The sequence below is a fragment of the Mustela lutreola genome, chromosome 5 (assembly GCF_030435805.1).
Source record: "Mustela lutreola isolate mMusLut2 chromosome 5, mMusLut2.pri, whole genome shotgun sequence".
Taxonomy (NCBI): domain Eukaryota; kingdom Metazoa; phylum Chordata; class Mammalia; order Carnivora; family Mustelidae; genus Mustela; species Mustela lutreola.
Genome location: NC_081294.1, coordinates 54,851,267 through 54,877,711, shown reverse-complemented (window position 1 = coordinate 54,877,711; position 26,445 = coordinate 54,851,267). Strand labels below are relative to the sequence as shown.

The following is a 26,445-nucleotide window of genomic DNA, read 5'->3' as shown; positions in this document are numbered from 1 at the left end:
ATCAGTTTATAGGAGATGATTCTTCTGACATTATACCATCATACAAATAACAGTAAGATTATCATATTCACAAGTTCGAGCACTTACTTTCTGGTTATATACATACATATAGGAAAGAGAGAAAGAAGAAGAGAAGAGAAAAGGAATGGAACAAAGAAAAGAGAAGACTGGTCTCTTTTGAAATGTTTGATTGTGAATCTTAAGTGATTCCTTAATATTTAACAATTCCTTTAAAACTTAATAATTAAGTTTCCTAGACCACTTATAGAAAACTGTAATAAGCCTTTCCATTCTTTAAATCTTCAACTTCTGAGACTCCCTCAATCAGATTCTTAGTTGTCAGTTTTCTCTCTCATTTCACTGAGAAAGTCAAACAACTTTCACCAAAACTCCCACCCTCCTACCCATATATTCTTTCATCCAAATGAGATAGATGAAACATCAACATCCCCATTAATAAGTGCCCCTCTGCAATGTGAACAAGAGTCCATGGCTTCTCATGCACTCAAGGGTAAGAGTCATCTATCTTATGATCCCCAATAGATAGTTCCCATTCTCACCTCCCCTTTAGCTACCACTTCTTTTTTTTTTTTTTAAGGTTTTATTTATTTATTTGAGAGAGATTTATTGAGAGAGATCACAAGCAGGCAGAGAGGCAGGCAGAGAGAGAGGAGGAAGCAGGCTCCCTGCTGAGCAGAGAGCCCGATGCGGGACTCGATCCCAGGACCCCAAGATCATGACCTGAGCCGAAGGCAGCGGCTTAACCCGCTGAGCCACCCAGGCGCCCCTAGCTACCACTTCTTTTATTTGTTCTCCTTTACAGAAATACACTCTGAGACAGTTTTCCATGCTCACTATTTTCAATTTTTCTCCTTACTTTGATTTTTTTCATCCTCACCTGGTATTACTTAATCCAAGAGCAGCAGGTGACATGTTTGACCATTCCCTCTACCTTGACGCACTTTCTTCTTTAATGTTCGTTCAGGTTATTTTCCTACCTCAATGACCAACACTCTCTTTTGGGGAGAATGAGAGAGGTATCCCAGTCCTTGGGTCTTAGATTCTTTCATTTCTCTTTCTGAACCACTCTCTTGGTGACTTCATCCTATCTCATGACTTTAAATCCTACAGTAAATATATAACTGCTTACTTAATATCTCCATTTTTTGATGTTTAACTGACATCTGAAAATAAAAATGTTCAAAGGGGAATTTTTATTTTCCTACCGAACATGTTTCATCTTGGTCTTTCAAATTCCAGTGAAGGCTATGCTATCCTTTTGGTTATTCATATTAAAAAACATGGGAGTCTTTCTTGACTCCTTACTTTATCTCTCATCTCTCAACTGATTCACAAGCTAACTTTATTTGGTCTACCTTCAAATTATATCTAGATTCTGACCACTTTTCATCCTTCCTACTGCCACTGTTCTGTTCCAAACTGGATTTTTTCAATTGTCTCCTAACTGATTTTCCTACTTCAACCTTTGCTCTCACTCCTCAGTAAATTTTCCACTCAAAAGCCAGAATGATTGCACTAAAATTCAAGCAGTATCTTGTAACTCCTATATTTAAAATTCTCCAATTTTTCCCCATTTTACTCAAACTAACTTGTTTAGTACCTATATGATATACATTCAAATAATAGTACCATTTTACAGACCAGGAAGTTTGGCTCAAAAAACAATAGTTACTTGCTCAAGGTTACAGGCTGGTAAGTGGTTATATGAAGATTCAATCCAGCTTCAGATATCACATTCTCAACTACTATTATTTACTGAAAAAAAAAATGTTTTAAAAACTAACAAGATTCTAAAGCATCCACATGTCTGGCTTTATGACAGACCTCTTCCCCTATAATTCTCACCTCTGCTTACTTCTTCAGCCAACCTACCCCTATTGCTATTCCTCGAACTATTCAAATGAAATGCTTATAATTCCTTCAACTATATAAAACTTTCCTTGCTTCTTAGTTTACATGTCTATGTGGCAATTCAAGTTTCCCGTTCTTCCAGCTGCTGATTTCTGTGTCATTCATGAAAATTGTATTTACTGTCCATTTAATAAGTGATAGCAAAGTGGGAGGATGGATATGACTAATGCTGTCCATCAGGAATCTGGCTCTAGAAAGTCAGTACTCCATACAATTAATTTCTAAGACTGAGAGATCTTAATCTATAGATCTTTAAAACAGAGTCTCCTACCTCTTTCGATGCCATCTTAAGGGCTTTGTATCTGTCATTCCTCCTACTTGGAATATTCTAAGTCTTTGTTTTTGCATTGCTGACCCCAACTCAGCATTCATGTCTCCACTCGTGTTACCCGCTCAGGGAGGTTTTTCTGACTACTCTAGCAGACATAGCCATCATCACTCTCTAACCACTCAATCTACACCACCATCCGGTTTTATTTAGTGATCATTAATGCATCTATTCAACAAAAATCTAGTACAGGTCAGATATTTGTCAATCAGTAAGCATACTAGATCCCCTAGAACGTACCTTCTAATGAGAAAGATAGTCAACCAAGATATAAACAAGTAAAAATCAGGTTGTGATATGTACCATTAAAAAAAAAAAAAAAAAAACCCAGGTTGTATTTCATAAATAAATAAATAAATAAATAGATCAGATTAATGGGGGGAAAATGCCTGTAAGCAGGAGCAATCTACTTTTTCTCAGCCCTTTGTATATTGGGCATTCTGTTTGAAAAAAAACAGATAATGACCTGCAATAAACATATTATGATCATTTTTATAAAATTTTGATTGATTAAATTTCCTTACCATAAGAAGTTCTTCATAAGGTAAGATCACAAGAGATGATTTTCCTGGTGGGAAAAAAATAAACCAGAAAATTAGAAATAATAAGTATCACATCTTTTGTGAGTTAGCTTTACTTAGGTTTTGATTTCTAATTCAGATATCTCTTTCTTCTTGAACTTAATCATACTTTTTAAAAGATTAATTAATTAATTAATTTGTCAGAGAGAGAGAGACCATAAGCAGGGGGAGCAGCATGCAGAGCAGGCAAAGGGAGAAGCAGGCTCCTTGCTAAGCAAGGAGCCCAATGTAGGGCTTTTATCTCAGGACCCTGGGATCATGACCTTAGCCAATGCAGACCCTTAACTCAAGCAACTGAGCCACCTAGGCATCCCTTAACCATAATTATTAAAATAAAACTACCATCACTATTTGAACAGCCAAAATACTTTTAAATTTGTTGTAACACTATTGGGTCTATTAGCAAGTAAAACAGCACACCATACTAGGTGTTAGTATTTTTACTATATTAGGTGAAAATACTTAAGAAATTTCAACTTCTAATATAAATCATTTAACTTTTATTAGACTCAGTTTCCTCATTTTATAAAATCACAGAATTTGTTTCAATTGATTTAAAACAGATCTAAAACTCTCTGCTCAAAGCTAAGCTAAAATAATTTTAACTGGTTTAAAGAAAAGTCTTATATTTTAATCTTGAGATACCAAATGTACACACACAAACACACACACAAATTATCAAGATTTATTGCCTATATCTCACGTTTAAATTAGATTTGAAGTTATTGAGTAATTTGCAACTATTGAATTTCAACCAGAAGAAGAACATATTTTCCTTAAATTTTAGTATTCTGAACACTGGAAGGCTGAGATGAAAAAGAAGAAAGAAAATTCTAATTTGTCCCTGAGTGATTTAAATGGTTTTAAAAGAATCTTTTGCCCAAAGAAAATATTTGTCTATCCATTAATTTTTTCAATCCCTACCATGTTTTTTCCAATACCATATTTTAATTTGAATTTTGACTACCAACTTAGAATTGAGCAAAAGCAATAGATTTCCAAAATCAGTGGGCTGCTGTGAATCACTTTCAATAAGAGAAGAAAAACAAATGAATTACAGCTAGCATTAGGCTCTGGAATTGAAATTACAAGCACTCTAAGGAGTAATTATAGTATGTGGTCCAAGAATCCTGCTGCTCAGGTCCATTAACATTACAGACCCTGCTGAATTATGAAAATGTTCCTAAGATCTAACATTTTTACAAAAAGATGCTGAAACCAAATCCCCAAAATACTCCCTTGATAAATACAAGGTTATATAAAACTCAATATTTATATTGTAGTCTTAAGAAAACTTTTAAGACATACAGATATATTTCACATGTCAAAAGCAGTGAAGTGTCTGGTATTAAAATGAATGTGCAGAGCAAGTGAAAACTCCATTAAATAGACCTGATTTTAAATTCCATCGCCAAGAGAAAATGACTCTTTAGTACTCCCAAAGTAACAAAGCCCAGATTTCTTTCTCTGCAACTCAAGAATGCAGACCTGGGACAGGTGAATGTTACAGAAAGGTTGATCTCATCTTACTGTAAGGAGGGAAAATGCATCATGAGATAGAGTGTTCCCAGTGACCAAAAACATTTAAATAAAGAATAGGTTCATGTCAGACCATTCTAAAAAACTTTCTGATTAGAGGGCTGCAACACTTCAGGCCTTGTAATTCTGTGTTTCAATAATCTTTGTAGAGCCCTACCAAAAAATCTGAGATGCAAAACAAATCTGTATTAATAGATTTTAAATATCAAATACATATTAAACATGTCTTTAAAAATGTATCATGCTGTTCACCAATGAATTATAATCATAAGTAGGACTTCACATTTGAAGTTTCCTATCTCAAAGACACTTTCCCATCCTCTTTCCCAGTAATACCTGAGTATCCTATAGGTTCTAGCTACATACTTTTCCAGAAATTCTTTCCTGTTCCTTCCTACCATTGAGATAAACTGTGTTTTACCTATTTCCCTTAGTAGATCATAGGCAGTAGTTGTGATTATAATTAAAATGTATCCCAAAAAATTGGTCCCATGAAAACACAAGTTCCAGACTGTTGCTATACTTTAAAAAGATTGTTTTTGAGACAGATTTGGAAAATGCTACATGATTCAGAGTTTAAGCCAGCTCATTTCATTGCAGAGCCATGAAAGCATTTTATATTCTGTGAATTATTATTAAAAAGTTAAATGGAGGGGCGCCTGGGTGGCTCAGTGGGTTAAGCTGCTGCCTTCGGCTCAGGTCATGATCTCAGGGTCCTGGGATCCAGTCCCGCATCGGGCTCTCTGCTCAGCAGGGAGCCTGCTTCTCTCTCTCTCTCTCTGCCTGCCTCTCCATCTACTTGTGATCTCTCTCTGTCAAATAAATAAATAAAATCTTAAAAAAAAAAAAGTTAAATGGATATAGAATTGCACAACATTATTTTACTTCAAGCTTGTTCCCCAACCATGGAGCACCTGTAAGACTAGATTCCTTCACATTTATTTTATTTTTTTCCTTCACACTTGTTTTAGAGAACACTGAATTAATTTATTAATTATTAATTAATTTATTCACCCTTCCCTTGATTGTACCTGGCACAAAGTAAGCAGGTAAGAAAAACTAAGTGTACACTAAATGTTTTTCAGGTTTCTTGATGAATGCCACCCTACCTACTCCATTTTTTTTTTTTTAAAGGGACTTTGTGATCGTTATCTTTGTTCTGTATACAGCGTTGCCTGATATATACATGGTCACTTCTGTGAAAACAACTCAAGGCTAAAGATATTAAATCTACATGAGGCAGTATGTTTCATTTTCAGATAGCAATTGTTTAAAGAATTCCTTTTCATTGAATTTATAGCTGAATACTTCTAACTTTAGTCCAAAAACGTTCATTCTTTCTTCTATATAACACTTTATAGGCATTCCCTTTTGGTTTCTCTTCTCTGAGGTAAACAACTTAGTTCCCTTTTCTATTGCAGTGTGGTTTCTAGATTTCCAAATTGACAGCAATCTTGGTATAAAAAAAAAAAAAAAGTTTAGTTTGTTAATTCTGTTATATTCTTCCAAAGCTTACTTTAAGTCACAATAAGATAGTATCTTCAGATTTTTGAAAGATCCCACCACTCAATCCTGTGTTCTCTATCCCATTCATGTTCTTCCTATTGCTCAGAATGTTTTTCCTTCTTCCCTTCACCTCTGCAAACATTAATTACCCTTTGAGATAAAGTTTAACCCCATCACGTGTCAAACTACTTCAGCTGTCATTTCTTCCCTCCTGCTCTCAGACAAATTATTTAGGACTCAGTCTATTATCACAACTCAGCCTCCCAATTTTATGTATTATTCACTGACATTACATGTGTATTTTTCTTCATTCATCTAGAAGTTATAAGAGTTGTAAGAGCAACTATTTTAATTTTTTTTTTAATTTCTCGAGAGCACTTTCTAAAGTGCTTACACACATGAAACTATTGATTAAGCAGTTGCCTGAAAATGTTAATACACTCTTATATGCAGGTATCTATGGCTATCTCCCTGATGAACCTCCTTGCTCCTTGATGTTTAGAGTGCTAAGGTAAAGAGCACTGGGCAGATCCAGTCAGCTGGTATGCACTTTGCTTCCTGACCCTCCACGCTTTCTCGTTACTGGGAGGGAAAGGTGGTGTGCAGAAAATGACAATTCTAGATTCTCTTGGCTGGTTTCTTGATAGGTCCTACAAGTGGGAGGCAGGAATTTAGAGGTAAAAGCAAGACAAAAAGTCCTTCTCTATTCAACTCTCAAATTAGCAGAAAGGCAACTATCAAGGAAATATAGACTCCAGCATTTTCAGGTACTAACAGCAGCAGTTGAGGCAGCCCCATTTCAGAAGCGGTGACTCAGCTTAGCTCCGAGTGCTCTCCAAGACAAAGGCCAGGGTGGCTTCCTGATTTCAGGTAACACCCACTCATCCCTTTCCTGTGCATCTATCACTTTTGAAAACATTCCTCTACATTAAAAACCTCTCTTTGAGAGTATACAAACGGCCATTAAATATATGAAAATCTGTTAGGGAAATAAAAACCAAAAGCATAATGAAATATCTCAATAATCACCTGACTAAGCCATTTAGAAAATACAGAAATAGGGGCACCCGACTGGCTCAGTGGGTAGAGGGTGGAACTCTTGATCTTGGGGTTGTGAATTTGAGCCCTGTGCTGGGTATACATATTGCTTAAAAAACAAAATAAAATCTTGAAAAAAGAAAAGAAATAAATAAAATACCAAGTATTGATGAGGATGCAGAGCAACCATAATTCCCAAACACAGCTTCTGGAAGTGTAAACTTGGTACAGCTTTTATGGGAACCTAGTTGGCTGTTTCTACTGAAGGTGAACATTTGCCATCTTTATGGTCCAGGAACTCCCATTTCTATGTATATGCTCATCATCAATGTTTACAAATATTTACCAAAACACATGTAATAAGATCCACAGCATACTATTTGTGGTACCTGAAACCTGGCTATTATTCAAAACTTCATTAAAGCTGAATTAAGGTATGAATTAAGAATGAATTAAGGTATATTCACATAAAAGAGCAATGATGATGACTCTCTTCAACTACATGCAACAACATGAATGAATTATACAAACATAATGTTGAGCTAAATTAGTCAGACATAAAAGTACATATACTATATTACCCCTTTTATATGAAATAAAAACAGACAAAATAAGTATGTGCTCTAAGAAGTTAAGATAATGTACTGCTTTGGGGAAGAGCAGAAGAGGGCCTAATGGGGTATCAGGAATGATCTGTTATGCAAGTGACGAGGATATTCAGTCGGTAAAAATTATTGAGGTGCATACTTTCTGTGCATATATTGTACTTTAATACAAAATTTTTAAAAAAAAGTTTTCGGTCTACTTCAGACCAGGAAATACCAATAACTTTGTTACTGCATAGCTAGGGTAATATTAGCCTGGAAAAAGTGAAAGCAAGTATTCCAAACATTTCCTTTGGCCATTAAAATGAACAAGCAAATGCTAATCAAGTTTCTTCAGAACCTTAAACTATAAAAAGAAACAGAATAACTGAAAAACCTGGAGAATCTTCTGTCTTCTAGATTTAATACATATAGCATTAAATGCATGTAGCTTTTTCTGCTTTCCAAATTAACATGTTAATTCTTATGTTCTATTTCAAAATGACTTTAATCATTTATGTAAAACAACTAAAAATTCCAGAACATACATGTTAAAAATATCTGCCAAATCCCATGAAAGAGTCCAACTTGATAAGAAATAATTGAAACTTTAAAAATATGTAACACATGCCAATGGCATTTTCACATATTTTTAAACACCACACTTTATCTTCCAGAACCTATTTAAACATTTTCATTTATTATCATTATTTTCATAATATTTCTTGAGTCTTTCACAAGAATAAAATTCCCGGCTTCCAGACAAGGAAAAGGAGTTATTAAATAAAAAACTTGAAGAAAGATAATTTGTTTTATTTTTCTTTCATTATTAAAAAATTTCCAGAGACTCAGACTATTAAATGGAATTTTTTTTAAACCTACAGAACCACACTGCCTAAGTACATTTACAAATGCCATAATATTTCTTTACGGAATTCCTCATTCATGGGGATAAGATTACAGAAACAACATACCTACAACTTTTAGGCAATGACCCAATCAGTCCATTTCTTAGCCATTTTAGAAAAGTGTTCCAACAAGGAGATATAAAGTACAGGATATGCTGATCCTGAGAGAGCAAAACCAACCAAAGATATATAGATCAGGCAAGACTCACAGGATCAAGCTTTGTATGGGATTTACATCTTACATGGCTAAAATTCAAAAATCCAGTCTTTAATTCCTGGGTTTACCAAATAGCAAAAGAGCCAAAAATCCTTCTTACACTGAATTCTTTATCATTTATTGCTTATCACCTTTAAGTAACTTTTTCAATAAGATTATGTTGTTCATATATATTTTGTGTCTTGTAAAATTTGGAAGTATTTCTATTACCTTTGCTCATGAAAAACACCTTGCTTTGGCCTGAAATTGTGATATACCATGTCCCCCTGAAATTTAATGCTATTGAGAATTCTGAGGCTGGAAATCTTTTGCATTTTTAAGTAACTCTGTATTTTCTCTAGAAAAGTATGAGATTCTCCCTATTTTTCCTTATAATTAAAACAAAATCCAGACGTGTCAGTATAGGTCTTTTTTTTTTTCAATTTTACTTGCAGTGCTGCAATACATTCTTCTTGATCTTTGTTTTTAGTGTGAGTAAATCATTCTATAAATTACACCAAACATATAAAAGAGGCAACAGATTCCTTTTAGTTTTTTTAATTTAAAACATTTAACTCTGTCATCACTTTGTCAATACTCTTTCCAAACTTAAGAATAATAAACAAGTTAGTATAACTTCATTCCATAAGGTACTATTGCGTCAACATCCTAAATGATTTTATTGTTCCAAGTATCTCTCCAATGCATTGTCTATGTCAGGGTTTCTCACTGTGGGCCCTATCAACTTTTGGGGTTGGATATTTGTGGTGAGGGCTACCCTGTACATTATAAGATATTTAGAAGCATCCCTTCTTCCTACCACAAGACGTTATTAGCCACCTCCCAACCTGTCATGACAAGCAAAACGAATCCAGACATTGTCAATTGTCTCCGAGGAGTCAAAATCACCCGTGTTGAGAACCAGTGATCTTTATTAATGCTAGAATTATCTTTTTAAAATACTCATTATTCATTCTACAGCTTAAAGAATATTTTTAATGGTTATTTTTATTCATCTTTGAGATAAGTATATTATGAAGCACCTTGGTGGCTCAATCGGTTAAGCATCTACTTTTGGTCCAGGTCATGATCCCAGGATCCTGGGATCAAGCACTGCATCAGGCTCCCTGCTCAGTGAGGAGACTGCCTCTCCTTCTCCATCCCCCAGCTCATAATCACTCTCATACCTCTCTGACTCTCTCTCTCACTCTTTCTCACAAAATACATACATACATACAATCTTAAAAAAAAAATAAGCATATCATCCAGAACTTATGCAATAAGGCTTGGTACTCATTCCTAAAATTAAATCATTACATCACACAATTTTGTTTCAACCACAAAGAACTCTTTTGTCTCTCAACTCCCCTGATTCTTTTATGCTTCTGTGTTTTTGCTTATGTTTATCCCTCAACAAAAAAAGGACTGCCTTTTTTTCCATTTCAACTTAGAAAATTACAGCTAAACTATTAAAACAAGTTAAAGTATCACCTCTGTGAAGCTTTCCTTCACAGATACACAGAATTAAATATTGTCTACATATAGGAAATACTTTCCTGATCATTTATTTGTACATTTATTTTTACTATTTTGAGCTATAACCAAATTATGTTATTTTGGAGAAGAAAATACATTAACTACATAATGAAAACATTGGTTGACTGTTTACCAGGAAAATAGAATTCATAATCCTATAATCATGAAATTATTTCCAACTATACTTATCACATTTATACTTGCTTAGAGGGAAGTTCCTCTGATGCATATCTGACCCCTCATAAAGCCTTCAAGCATAGTTTTTCAATTTGGCATTTCCATTCCCAGAAGAACTTAGTTTCATCTGCAAACCTGAAGATTTCATTGGACTTTATCTCTTCCAACTCATTTATAAGCCCATTTGATAGTACCAATCCCTAGTGAACTCAGTAAGTAAAATTCTGTAAAAAGCAAGAGGCACTTTACCTAAAAATGTAACTGAGGTCCTTAGTGCATACATTTGCATTGAACAGCTACTGCATACTTTGGGTCAGGACTGTCCAAGAGAACTTTCAGTGATGATGATGTTCTACATTTGCACTGTTTAATGTGGTAGCCATATGTGGCTACTGAGCATTTGAAATGTGGCTGCTATGATTAATGAACTGAATTTCGAATTTTATTTATTTAAACTTTAATTTTAATTCAGTCACATACAGCTAAAAGCTGAAGATTCAGGCTATCACCAAACAGTTTTCCTGAATTTTCACAAAAAATGTAATTTGAGGTTTCTATCAATTACTGTTTACACTTTTAGAGTTCAAGAGGAAAAAAGTAAGTTTTACATTACATTATCCTCTCCCCTCTTTTTTTTTTTTTTTTCAGATTTTATTTTTAAGTAGGCTCCACACCCATTATGGGACTTGACCTCTCAACTCAGGAGATCAAGAGTTGCATGCACTACCCACTGAGCCAGCCAGACATACCTACATCATCCCATCTCTTATTTTGCATTACCCACTCCAGTTTAAGGTATCAAAAGTAAGAAAAGTGAGTCTGAACAACAGTATACATAATTCAGAAACATCCCAGCAAGAACTTATTTTATTCAGTTATTTAGAGAAGTTGAGAAAACAAGACAAATTCTAATTAAACTATACTCATTGAGATATCACACACATTCCCTAAATGAGAAGATTTCTTGAAGTTATTCTAAAAAGCTAAAGAGAAAAGATTAGTGTTCAACAAAATTTTGTAGAAGAGAATTTTTTGACACTAAGAAGGAAAGAATAAAATTCCAATGAGTCCAGTGAGATGAGTAGAGCAAGCACTTGACAATGGTCAATAAGAAAAATGGTATGGTCATAGAACCAGAGAGGTAAGTGGTGACCATAAAAGCCCATGATTTAACATTACTTAACACAGCTTTTCTAAGCTCTGTTATGGAAGAAAAATGGCTAAAATGAGACTTGAGATAGATGGTTCCTGTAGTTTGGCTTCACAAGACTAAAATGAAGAGAGAATTACAAAGGGAATATTTCAATAATGCAGAATCAAAGGAAAGAGCAAAAAGATGAAACAGAAAAAGGAAAATCTAAAAAGCAGAGTACTTTATAAGTCCATTATTTCCCACTGCATATTTAGTCATTTTAAGAACACAAACCTGCTAACCGCACCATGATGTATTCTAATTTATCTCTCTTCTACAGTACAATTTCTCCAGCTATGATTTAAAATTTAATTACATTCTTAATTAGCCATTTCTGCCCAAGAAGTGATATGCCCCTAGGGCGGCAGAATACAATTATTCACTCACCGATTTCATATTGAGCATATTCGATGTACTGCCAGTGACCCTTGGCCTAGCTTCTTGGCCTTCCAGCTGGATGATCGTAAAGACCAGAGTGGAAGTGTGATGTAAATTGACCATAATGGATAGATGGGAAATAAGGTGAAATGACATCTGTATTCCATCAGTGTTATCCTGGGAAACTGTCCAACAGGCACATTCAATGATTATTTATTATTTCATTCTCTAGAAGGATACAGCTTTGTTCAACATACTATTAACTATTATTTAGGGACCAGATTCTGATGTTTCATGTTAACTTGGAGCTTTTTATCTCATAGGATGGTCACCAACTTTGCATCTCACCTAGCAATTTATTCTAACATTTTTCTTTCAAGCCCTATGCTTACTTGGTCCCTCAAATGCTCTTTAGATTAGCTTTACCATCTTGTTAATTCTCTCATTAATAAGGTAAATAAAGGTTTATTACATGTGCATTTTGTATTTATATTAAGGTCACAAATAAATTTTATCAAAATTACATTTTGATAACAGATATGGGTTTAAAAAACAAACAAACAAAAAAGGCCAAACAGTTCAGGTAGAGGGAACTGAGTGATAAAATGCAAATATAAATATACACACTTGATCCTTGAACAATGCTGGAGTTACTGGTGTCAACCTCCCCACGCAGTTGAAAACCCACATATAAATTTTGACTCCAGTTAAAACTTAACTGCTAAAAACCTTCTATTGACAGGAAGCCATAGCAAAAACATAAATGGTCAATTAACACATATTTTATGTATGTCTTATAAACTGTATTCTTACAGTAAAGAAAGCTAGAAAAACTAATGTTACTAAGAAAAACCATAAGAAATAGAAAATACATTTACAGTACTGTATTATTTACAAAAAAAAAAATCCACATATAAATGGACCTGTGAAGTTCAAAATTACATTGTTCAAAAGTCAACTGTATAAAAAAGATATAGGGAAAAGCCTTTTGTTTCTCACTAAATCCACCCAGTATCTGCTCTCAGATGACAGAAAGGGTAGTTTGCTGCCACAACATTGGATGACCTACAATTGGATGAAGCAAACATTTTCATAAACATGTTACAAGAAAGAAGCTAAACACAATAATATGTACAATTTATATATATTACAAAAAGATGCAAAGCTAATTTAAAGAAAGTAGTTACTCTTCCAGAATGAGGAGAAGTGGCTAAAAGGGAGCATAGGGCATCTGTCTGAGTTCTCATAAGGCTGTTCCTGATTACACAGATGTGTACAATTTATGAAAATTAATCAAGCTTATGACATGTACATTTTTCCAAATGTCATTTATAGTCTAATAAAAAGCTAATGGTACCTATCATAAATGCTTAAAAATGTTCATAATAAAAAGGAGCATTTTTTTTAAATAGCTCTAGATTTGGTACAACCTCCTCTACATTGTATTTAGATGCCTATTTCTGTCATTACATATATGATGTCTGCATGATCCACAATTTCTTTCCAAAAGAATTGCCACCATTAATCCACTACTATATATGTCTTAATATAAATTTGTCACCTCCTTTGCATGAGCCACACCCAAGATCTGTCACCTTAAAATTACATTTTCACTTTAAAATGTCACAAGTGAAACATAAAGATATTTGACTGAAATATAAATGCAGACTCTTTTTAGTTTTCTGTGATTTTTCTCCCAATAATTTACAGCTACCATGACACAACTGATTCGACAGCAATACTTTTTGAGACATTAATTTATTATTATTTCCAAAGCATATGACTTAGTTTTCATAGGGAAAAGGGTTATTTTCAACTTATGGTTATCAATTACTATATAATTAATTTTTAAAATTAAAATATAGCAATATGTATAAATATGCTTGGGTACAGCCCTCTCAGTAATCGTATTATTCAACTGATTGATGAAATGGAGGTGCAAATAGCAGTTAGCCTACTATCTGTATGTGAGGTATATGTGATGAATATCAGGCATATATTTCAGAAAGAAGAATGGAGAGCATGGTTGAATCTGGTACACCAATTAAGTAGAGGTAAGTTGAGATAGACTGAGGACATTTTTCCCATACTGCAGTTTTGGTTGTAAGGGTGTAAGAACAATAATGAAAGTGAGGTCTACAGTTATATCAAAACCAGATCATGGAAGGTTCTAAATTAGAGGCTACTGAACATTTGTGTTATTTTCTTTGCATCAAGAAACCAGAGAATATTTTTGAGTAAGTAACATAATAAAATCCTGTTTCAAATAATGTCATCCAGAAGAGTTGGGCAAGTTGGAAAATTTTCAGCTTATCCATGCATAAGGCTGTCCAGATAAGGATGAAATATACTTGAATGGCTGTGTTATTACTGAAAATGAAAGAACTTGGAAACCAAATCTACATATAGTGGTGCATTATACAAAACACGTAGGAAAAAAAGCATTTTGTCCTAATCACCAAGGAGTTCTTCTATGAATGAAAATATTAACAACTAATCAGTAATCAATTTCTTCAGTGATACTGGCCAGTATCAGGGCAGCTCAGTTAACAGTTTATATCAAATCAAAAATGCAGATACATGTACTAAAAGGTCTTTCATCTTTCAATATTGTGATTTTTCTCCAACTTTCTAAAACTGAGTTGTTCTGTGAAGGATATTTATTCAAGTGTTTTTTTTTTTTCTCCCCAAATATAGTACTGGTATGTTACAAATCCTTTTGTAATAGATGGCTTTACTCAAGTACAATGTATTATTTTCTAATATCTTTAAGGTAGAAGGGTTATTATTTTTTTATTAACATATAATGTATTATTTGTTTCAGGGGTACAGGTCTGTGATTCATCAGTGTTACCCAATTCACAGCACTCACCATAACACATACCCTCCCCAATGTCCATTACCCAGCCACCCCATCCCTTCCACCTCCTTCCTCTTCAGCAACTCTCAGGTTGTTTCCTGAGATTAAGAGTCTCTTATGGTTTGTCTTCCTATCTGCTTGCATCTTGTTTCATTTTTCCCTCCCTTCCCCTATGATCCTCTGTCTTGTTTCTCAAATTCCTCATATCAGTGAGATCATGGTAGAAGGATTATTATTATTCATGTGACAAAGAATGGTGAAAAAAAATTTTTTTTAAATACTGGTGTGCTTTCCCAATGGTTTCAAGTGTGTTCCAGGAACAATTAAACAATTGTTTAAAATTGTTTAAAATTCCAGGTAGAATTAAAATGGCTGAATGTGTATTATTATCCCATTAACTAAAATGAAACACACAAGTTGAGGATAAAGTTTAAAAGAAGTCACTCAGTGTCAAACAATAAAAGACTGTTTGTTTTACATCTTATAAGGTTGTCTGGAGCAGAAGAGTATGTAGGTTAGATGTCCCACGTGGGGCTCAGCTCACATAGGGGTACTCCCTAAGTTGAGTTTAAAGATGTTTATCTTTCATTACCAATGTTTATATTGCCAGTCTATTAAACTTTTTTTAGAATTATATCTGCTCACTGGACTTTTTTCAGCAAACTAAATGTGGTATTTCTAAAGGAATTAATCTTAGTTCGCCAAGAAGAGATGGAGTGCTGATTTACTTTAAAACTCATTACTGCTAGGTAGGAGAAATAAAGATATAAAATGGGAAACACTTGTTCTTAAATTTTTACACAATAGGGCATAGGAGTCTGTGAATGTGACTCCTATAATAATAAAAATACTTTCATTATTATAACAAGATGTGACTGATCCCTAAGAGTAGGATTCTTCTGAGTTGTCAGGGTTCACCTAAACTGAATCATACTACCCTGGAGCCCTGTTTTGTAAGCAGATGCCACTAATAAAAATGACCTTAGTGGTTGATTTGGGTGCTTACAATGCACCTGCAGGGGGCCAGCCTTAAACAGCAGCAAGCTGAGGAGGGCTCTGTTGTGAACACTCAGGTGTCATTAATGGATCATCCAGTCAACAGATCATGACAGCCCCTTTGGAAAACTCCAGCTCCATGTTAGCACACTCTGTCCAGAGAGTTAGAGAGGGACTTTAACAGACTACAGTGTGACTTAAAGCAATTCAAGAGGGAAAAGGGACATGTTTCAGTAAAGTCAAAAAGATAGATTATCAAAGAGACTACATACAATCTTAAGTAAACAGGGGTTTACTGGGGCATGGAAATTTTATTAAAAATTATATTTTTCATGTTAAGATATTTTTAAAACATAAATATTTATCCTTAATAGGTAAAGAAATAAGTAAAACTTTAAGTCAGTCTTCTTATAGATGTTTAAACTATGTAAACACTTTTCTCACCTTTACTGATGAAATTTTGATTTTGATCTCCCTCTCTGGGATACCAAACCATACATACCTTAATTCTTTTGGCCTAAGGTCATTTTGTAGATAATATCTCAATATTTTAATAGCTTCAAAAGCATTTTTAGAAATTCATGCATGAAGAGTCCTCTAACCACTCCAAGGTAGAACTAACATGAAGAGATTCTCTATTAAATAAATCCATCATTTGTAGGCCTCCTGATTTGCCTGAATGGAAACTTGCCATCTTCTACTTCTGTATATTGAAAATAATTTCCATGACTAATATTTGAACACAGGTATGTGAGGTGAATTAGAACTAGAGAACCCAATTTAAGCTTCAGAAAAAATTTACTAACTCTTCTTAATCAAGAGTCTATTTATTTTCTTGTTTAATAATACTATTTGGTTTATAGCAAGCATTAATAAATGCCTGCTTCTGAATGGCACTACCAAGTTTTTATATATATTATTTTTATACTCCAAATAACATATATATATATATATATATATATATATATATATATATATGCCCTATATATGTGACATTTTCTCCATGTTATAAATAAGAAAAAATGAGAAAACCATCTTACCTAGCCTCATACTCCTAAGTTTAAAAGCATGATTTCCAGCCTAGTTCAAAACACTGAAGTTTATGATTCTGAAGCAGAATTTACAGCAGTTTTCTTTTCTTCCACTGTCCCTATCTCAGCGTTGAAGCAGTGGTTCACAAATCTGAACCAGCATCAGAATCACCTAGAGGGCTTGTTAAAACACAGATTGCTCAACCCCACCCCTAGAGTTTCTGACTCAGTAAGTCTGGGTGGTACCTAAGAATCTGTATTTTAACTAGCTCCCAGGTGAAGTCTATACTGCAAGACCACACATTGGGAATAACTGCTTTAAAGTCATGCAAAAGGTGGAGTGGATATTAGTGAGTCTCCCTGCCTTCTGTTTAGATTCATCAAAATGTGCCCTTTTTTTGAAGCAATGGGTTTCATTAGCTTGTCTCTTATTTTAAGAGGATGTTGATATATCTCTGAATTTAAAAAAAAAAAAAAAAGGAAGGAGTTTATGATTCTAGGTTTAAGCAATGCCGTTAGATGTCTTATGAAAAAGCAGTTTTCAAAATTTTCTGATGGGATTAAAGGAGGGAGATGTGAAGACTGACAATAGGAAAGTTTGTGCTTCCTTTTTACTAAGCATTTTTTTTCTTACTGTTATCTTTTCTGTTTTCTTTTTTTAAACAAAGGAAATAATATATCCTGATAAATAACATTTCAACTTAAGCTATGCCAAAAGATAAAGATTTTGTTTTTGTTTGTTTGTTTTTACAAATATGATACCAAGTTCTTAGGACATGTCTTTGTCTATGCACAGATAGACCAAAAGTCTGTAGAGTAAGACTAGTCCTGAAGTAAATTATTAGACTTAAATCCACTTAACCATTTTGAAGGGAGTCTTAGTCCTGTGAGAAAGTACTGTACTACATATGTAATCTTGTTATACAATAGGAGAAACATTATTAAATGGGCTATGTTGCCATGAATTTGAAGGAAAAGTTTTTGAACTAGTAGCCATTAAATTTGACACATCACTGTTAATTTTTAATCATCTAATATTCTTTACTGAGATATGTCACTGTAAATTTGTGGAGGAAAAATAATGGCCAATTGTTTTATACAGAATGGTTATATTCTTGTTTAACATAAAAGCTAAAAAAATTAATATGCTTTTTGGCACCCTACATTTATATGATAATTCTTAAAAGGAAATCTATTATGTAGATGATTGTTCTTTGCAAAATAAATGGTAATAAGTGTTGTTTTCAACAATCAGCGTCCAACATCTTGGCCACTGCATACTTTTGCAATGAGTAAACTATAGAGCATGAGTATGTTAGTCTTACTGCTTTATATTTGTACCAAAGGTTATGTGCAGAGTAATTTAAGACTTTGACTTTCTTTTGTTATTACCGTACTTTAAAAAACTGAAACTTTAGCCTTAAAGCCCATTAAGTTCTTTTCCACATTTTATTTCTATTCATTAAGAATTTAGTAGTTTGATTTTTTAATCTTCAAATGACTTTCATGAAATAAGTAATTCTATGAATTTGAAATAATATCATCCAGTGGGATAACAAATCATATTTTCTTTTTATTTTCTTCCTTGTTCTTACTTTTAAACTGATCATTTAAATGTTATAAAACCAATTCTTCCACTGCTAAAGGGTGATTCAATGTTACAAAGATATCATGGTTTTTTTTTTTTAATTTCCCTGTGATTTGTCTCATTTCTCAAGTCACTGAAAAAAATGTATAAAAAGTAGGAATTCATTCATATTTTTGTTTTTCAGTGACAAAAAGCACCAGTGGTTTTCCATTGTATACCTTTCCTCCCACACCCTTACCTCTACCTATGCCATTTGAGATAAAAAAATAAATTTGGTATTTTAATAGATAATGACCATACCATTTTATGTGTTATCTGGAAACAATATGACTTTTTTGGTATTGGAATATTTTAAAAAGACTGGAAAAGCACCATAAACATTACATTTAGTTTATCATGATGTCTTATGTGTGTAGTAATTATGCTGGCTAGAGTTAAGCCTCTTCCTTTAGCAATAACTATTGCACTAGGTTAGGTATTAGTAAAGGTTTGTTTAATAGTATACTGTAAAATCTGTTATAAGATTACAGAGAACATTATAATTTCTAGAAATATATCATAGAATCTAATCTTCAAGTAACTACCACAGCGGAAAGTGATTTTAAATCCTTATTCTTACTTTTCCCTCCATTCATGACTGCTCACTGCGTCAAAGTCAGTAATGTATCTTTTATTTATTTTTTTGAAGATGAGAGAGCAAATGAGACAGGGAAGGGACAGAGGGAGATCATCTCAAGGAGACTCTGCATTGAGCACAAGCCCTAGGTGGGGCTCCATCCTACAACCCCCAGAGCACCACCTGAGCTGAAACCAAGAGTCAGACACTTAATTGCACTACCCAGACACCCAAAAGTAAGCGGTATGTCTTTTAAAAAATAAAGGAAAAATGTGAAAAAAAAATGCAAAAGTTGGAAAAAAATCTTGACAACTTTGTTTTATAATGAAGGAATTTGCATTATCAGTGGTGACCTGAGACTATCAAGGCCAAGTGTTGCCCAAGTTGATGGGTACTATATAAAGGGACTGATATCTGCAGGGTACAGCCTGTAAAGTACATTCAGGTACATGTGCAATTACTACGAGCAGATAATAAGAGAAACCAAAGTTTGTGGGTAAAACGCACCATGTTATTGAACTTAGTAAAAGAGTGACCTGATAGATATTTTAAGCAGAAACCAAGTAATTTCACAGTGTTAACAGAGAAAGGATAGAGGAGACACTCCTGTATTTCCACATCAAAGTTAATATGGTTTAGTCCAACATTAGAGTAGCACTGGGTAGGCTGAAAGCTGTACTTCCATTGTCCATTTAATAAGATCAGATGTTTTCAATCAACAAAAGTAACACCATATACAAAAATTAATTCAAAGCAGATTCTAGGTCAAAATATAAGAGCAAAAACTGTAAAACTATCATAAGAAAATATAGGAGTAAATCTTTGTGACCTTGTATTAAGCAAACGCTCCTTAGATAGAAGATGCAAAAAGCACAAGTGAGAGAAGACAATATAGATAAATTGAATGTCACCAAAATTAAAGCTTTTGTACTTTAAAGGACATTATGCAGAATGGAATACATTTGCAAGTCACATATCTGATAAAAGACTTTTTAGCCAGAATATATAAAGGACAGTTACAATTCAATAATAAATAATCCAACTAAAAACTGGACAGAAGATCTAAATAATTTTTTTAAAAGATACATGAATGCCAAAAAATATGAAAACATACTCAATATCATTAGTCATCAGGGAAATGCAAATCAAAACCACAATGAGATACCATTTTGCACATTCTAAGATGGTTCTAATCAAAAGGCAGATAATAAAAAATATTGGCAAGATTGTGGAGAAAATGGAAGCCTCATATATTTTCGGTAGCAATATAAAGTGCCACCACTTTGGAAAACACTCTGGCAGGTATTCAAAAGTTTTAATACAATTATCATATGGATTGGCTATCCCATTATTTGGCATATTCCCAATAAAAATGAAAATATATATCCACACAAAAACTTGTACATTAATATTTATAGCAGCATTGTTCATAATAGCCATAAACTAGAAACAGCCCAAATGTCTATCAACTGATAAATGAATATGGAAAATGTGGTATATACATTTAATGTAATATTATTTAGCCATAACAACATCAAAGTACTATAATTATTGCAATATGAATTAATCTTGAAAATATGCCAAGTGAAAGCAACAAATAACAAAAGACCACATACTGTTTGATTCCATTTATATGAAATTTCGAGATTTAGCCAATCCTATAGAGAGAGTAGATTTCTGAATGACCAGGGCAGGTATAATGGGCAACAAATGAGGAGTGACTGCTATTGAGTACAGTTTCCTTTTTGAGTGATGAAAATATAAAACTGATTGTAGTGATAGTTGCACAACTCTGAATATACTAAAAACTACTGAATTGAAAAAAGAAAGAGAAACTTGAGAGACCTATCAAGAAATTTCTTATACATGCTTGCATTCTGATTTGAACAAAATATAAAGACAGAAAGAAAAAGTTGTAGAGGGAACACATATTATTGAAAACAATGCCTTCAATTTTGTTCAAACTGAATCACAAGGGTAGCTGTGTGTGTGTATGTGTGTGTGTGTGTGAGAGAGAGTGAGACAGAGAGAGACAGAGAGAGAGGTCTGGAAGCAGGTTTACCCATTTACAATTTCCATAGGCCTATTTCCATAGGTCCATCACCGAACCTGAATCCACTCGCTTAAAAGGAACAAGAATTGGTTCACCTGGCCATAATGGTGACACAGTTGGGCATCCCGCTAAGATGCCTGTTGAACTGGGATTAGACTACTGCATGCTTTCTAACCTTCCTGGAGCTGAAACATGGAGAAAGCCTTATTTGGAGCAAGGTCTGAGAAGGAGCACATATGCCCTCATATTTAAATATAAGAGACCAGGCAAGATAGTCTTGCTACTTTAGCTAATGTGTCTGTATTCTGTGGTGGTAGAATAGTGTGTTCTGGTTAGAAATATCAAACTTTATGGTACCTGCTCATTTACATTACTTGTATATTCTATATTTATGTGTGTATATATACCTATATATATGCCATTCATATACATTACTTATATGCATTACTTGTATACAAACTTGTATATTCTATAAATATTGATGCCAGAAAGAAACACATGGCCAGTTAAAGCACTTATCTTGGGCACAGCCATTGGATGATATGTACACGGTTCAATATTGGCTGCCTAAATAAAATCTCACCATAGTTCCCTCAAGCCACAATCAAGTTGACCCAGCAAGGTATTCTCAGTTGGAGATTGTGGGAAAATCCAAATAACTGCCTGACCTGATAGCAAGTAATCAGAAATATGTCCTGCGCCTGATCATGGTATGGGGGATTATCTAAAGTCACATGTCACTTATTAGCCTTATGAGTAACTGTAGGTTTTCATGAAAGCGTAACAGATATTCAAGAAGATAGATGGGACCAAAGGGGTAGGAAAAGGACAGCTTACACAAGGTCATATCTATATAGCCCTTATTAGCTATTTTATCTGCTTCCTCTGTTCTGAATTCTGTATCCAGAAGTAGTTTCACGTTTAGAGAACAGAGCATCTGCTAACTCCTCTACCTAAGAAATACATGCACTTTAGTGCCAACAGGAAAATAGTAAACTTGAAGTAAACGGGAAAAAGATGCAAGATGGAGTACATGGTAATTCAGACAAAAATACTGAACACCTGAAATAGCCTGACCCGGTTTACCCACTTTGAAGCAAATACTGCAGCATTCATATACCAGAAACAGTTCGCTCATGAAACGCTCAATTTGGTATCTTGAAATGTTTACTATGCCTTCCTGTAGATCCTTATTTCCTCTTTGTATCATTTTCCTTTAACAATTCTTTTCTCTGTGTGTGTGTGCACGTGTGTGTGTGTGTGTGTGTGTGTGTGTGTGTGTGTGTGTTGGTGATGAATTTTTTTTAGCTTTTTGTAAATCTGAAAAAGTATGTCACTTTCATTATACATATATTTTTGCTTAGTATAGTATTCTAGGTTGATTTTTTTTCTTTCAGTACTATAAAGATTTGCTGGCATCCATATCTTTGTTACTCTGTATGTAATAATTCTTCCCCCTACTACTGGCTTCTTTTAAGATTTTCTCTTTATCAATGGTTTTGATCAATTTAATTATATCATGCCATACAGTAGTTTTCTTCATGCTTCTTCTACTTGAGTAAGTCATTTGGAATTGTCCCATAGTTCACTGATACTCTTTTCCTTTTATTTTTTTTTAATAAATTCTTTTTTTCTCTCTGTTTTATTATGGATTGCTTCTTTTGCTGTTTTCAAGTTCACTGATCTTAGTTCTGCAATGTTTAATCTGCTATTAATATCATCCTATGTATTTTTTTCAACTCGGATATTTCAGTTTTCATCTCTGGAAATCTGATTTCTATCTTTTTATATCCTCCCTACTCTGCTTAATGTTTGATCATAAGGAAAACCATTGTGTCCACTGTTTTGCCTGCTAAATACAGTATCTGTATCAGTGCTGGATCATTTTCTGTTCATTGATATTTCTCCTCATTATGGGGCATATCCTCCTTTTGAATGCCCTTTGTATGCCCGTTTTTTTCTCCCAAATGCCAGACACTGTAAAATTTTTTGGTCAATACATTTTTGTATTCTTTTATACATTTTTGAACTTTGTCTAGGACACAGTTAAGTTACATGTAAAAAGAGTTTCATCATTTGAGACTTGCATTTAAAATTCATTTGGTAAGACAAGAGCCATCTTTAGTCTAGGACTAGTTATCCAACTCCACCCCACCCCCTAGCCAACTGAGGCAAAACCTTCTGATACTCTAATGCCTTGGAAGTTATTAGTTTTTCTAATCTGGTTGGTAGAACACACAATACTCTCAGACCTGTGTCTGTTTCAAGTATTTTTTTCTACTATTCCTTTAGGGTGGTTCTGTCTTTGCCCCTATAATATTTTTCCTCACAAATCAGTACTCTACTAAACACTCAGATTTCCCTATGTAGATCTCTGGAGTTCCCTCTCTTGTACCTCTTCTCGTCCAACCTGCTGATGAGATGAGACTGTTTGAGGATTTACCTCTCATTTCTCCATGATCACTCTCCCTTATTGCCTGATACCCAGTATCTTGAAAACTACTGTTTCATATATATTTGTCTGTTGAGTTTTGTTGTTTGTTTCCTTGTTTTGGGGAAGAGGGTAGATCTGGTCCCTGCTACTCCACTTTGGCAAAAAATAGAAGTTTCCCAATAATTAATTCTTAACTTGAACCAAAAGTTAGTTTATTTTTAGTTCTGATTGAAACTGGTTTATATTTCTGATCCAATATACTTTATGCTTTAAGCATTATCTTAATTAGTGTGACCTCTAAAATTATTAGAGAAATGGATTAAATATTAGTTAAATATAACACTCTTTATTTGAAGGATTATACTGGAGATCTGAAAGATGAACCTTACAAATTCTTAGGAATTACTTATTTTCCATACCATCTTTCCTTCTTTTTCTCTGAACTGTAGGGAATGCTAGCCATACACTGTCACGTGCTAACAACTTTGCTGGTTTTCTGGATAACTTTATTGATTAAATAATATTTTGACTTATGTATTTATTTCAGATTTCGGCTATGGTTCTATATGCATACCATTAAAAATTATATCATCAGTATTTTAGAGTATTTAGAGCAATGTAAGTATATCTCTTTTGGTAAGGTTCTCTCCATTTATACTGATTATAATTTGTGGAAGCAAATTTCACATTGGAAACCAAAGAAATCATATGCCATGATTAACTGTGAAAGCTGAACTTCTAACATAGTTTATCATAACTGATTAGGAAATCTGCCTCAAAATTAGACTTAAATTTGCAGTGCTGGAAACCAATGATAAGTGAACAAAGAATTGATCCATTGCCCTTTCTATTTTTTTTTTTAATTTTACCTAAAAGTAATTAGCATTATCTTTGGGGAGAATTATTATTCATACCATTTCCATATGGCATGTAAAATTATATATATCTGACATGGTGTTTTTTTATTATAATTTTTTAGTAAAGTAAAATAGAAAGCAAAATATTTTCCTGGAAATCACAGTTTAACAGCAGTTGAAAACTGGATATCTTCAGTCTGAATTGACCCTGAATGCTCAATCCTTGGCCATTCTTGCGTGTGGTTATTTTTAAAGTTGAATTTCAGTTTCAAAATTTATCATGATGGCTTTATGAAAGGGTAGTGCCTTAACGCAACATAAATTTATTCTCTTACCATTCTGGAGGTCAGAAGTTTAAAATCAAAGTGTTGGCCGGGCTGTGTTCCTTCTGGAGGAAGGCTACGCTCCTTCTGTTCCTTCTCTCTTTAGGATAATCTGTTTCCTTGCCACTCTCCACTTCAAAAGGCCACCTGCATTTCTTTGACTCATGGCTCCTTTCTCCATCTTCAAAGCACATTTCCAACCTCTGGTTCCTTTGTGAAATCGTCTTCTCTGTCTTTGGCTTCCTGGCTTCCGTTTAAGAGGACTTTTTTGATTACTTGGGCTTGCCTAGATAATCCAGGATAATTTCCCTATCTCAAAATCTATAACTGGATCACATGGTGGGGGCTGGTAGGCATTATTTAGCCTGCCGCAGCCATTCTCTCTAGTTATTTTCCATTCTCTTTGAAAATATTTTATTTATTTTACCTGCCTGGATACTATAAGCACTGGAATTTGCAGATCCTGATTTCCAAAGGAGTGTACTGAGTCTTCATATTACTGAAATACCACAACTGTAGTTAGAAGTTGACTAATCAGATTCACAGATACAAATGGGTGTTAATAAAATACGATTTGCAATTAGCTTTATTGGTACATAAAGACAAGAAACACATTTGGTATAATACCTTTCTCTCATCAAAAGGCCAACAGTTACCCCCAAACACAGCTTCTTTTGCTCCCTCACCCACATGTGGCATGAAAGGATGGACAGCACAAGATCTAACACTTCCAGGCCTCACCTTGACCCAAGTTTTGGAATTCTCAAAACACAGGTACTATATACAAATCTTTTTTCATGTTTTAACAGAGCACCTAGTACTAAGACTATCATGATTTTGGTAATTTCCATTAAGTCTTTTGAGGGCTTTGTAAGATAACACAATCTTTTCTTTTCTTTCTCCTCTCTTTTCCCTCTTCTTACTTCTTATCATCACAGTTGTAACATCACCATAGATATAATGTACAGCTATAATTTCTGAAATCTTTGTCTTTTGATTTGGGTAAGTATATATATGCAGGTGTCTACTATCGTATCTACTTAACTATTTTTCTATTAAACTGAAACTGATATAACCCTCTATTTCTCCCAAACCTGTTTAACCTATACCCTTCCTTCTAGGTCACAGATAACTACATTCTTCAAGTACCTAGTCAACAATAATTCTTTTCTTTTTGTCATTTCACATATATTCTGTCAGTAAATCTTACTAGTTTGGTCTTCAAAAAAAAAAAATTGTACAAAACTCCAGAACCTTATCACCTTTACTTCTCTCAATGCCACAACTATATACTAAGCCATCATTATATCCTATCTTGGTTATTGTAAGAGCCTCTGTATCCCTTCCATCTACCCTATTCTATTGTCAACACAACAATCAGAGAGGTCCTAGCTAACCATATGTCCAAACATATGTCCCTGGCTCAAACACTTCTAATGGTGTTCCATTTCTCTAAAAAAAAAAAAAAACAAAAAAACAAAAAAAAACTGGGTCTTACAATGATATACAAGGTCTAGCTCAGTTTTCTCTCTGGCCTTATCTGCTATATTTCTCTTCTTTTCTCTGTTTCAGTCACACTGGCCTCTTTGATTCTGTCAGAACACTGTCAGACGTGTTCCTACTTCAGAGCCTTTGTACTTGTTCTCTTTGCAATGCCCTGCCCCTAATACCTACATGACTTATTCTTTCTCTGTTATGGGCTGAATTGTGTCCTCCAAAAATCTGTATTTTGACATCCCTAACTCCAGTACCTCAAAGTGTAACCATATTCAGAAAACAGATCTTTAAAGAA

The 26,445-nt window shown here is 33.9% G+C and overlaps 1 pseudogene; it reads left to right on the top strand.

The window, feature by feature from the left end:
* Positions 1–26,445, top strand: part of LOC131831132 (large ribosomal subunit protein eL20-like) — a 76,303-nt pseudogene that overhangs the window by 26,012 nt on the left and 23,846 nt on the right.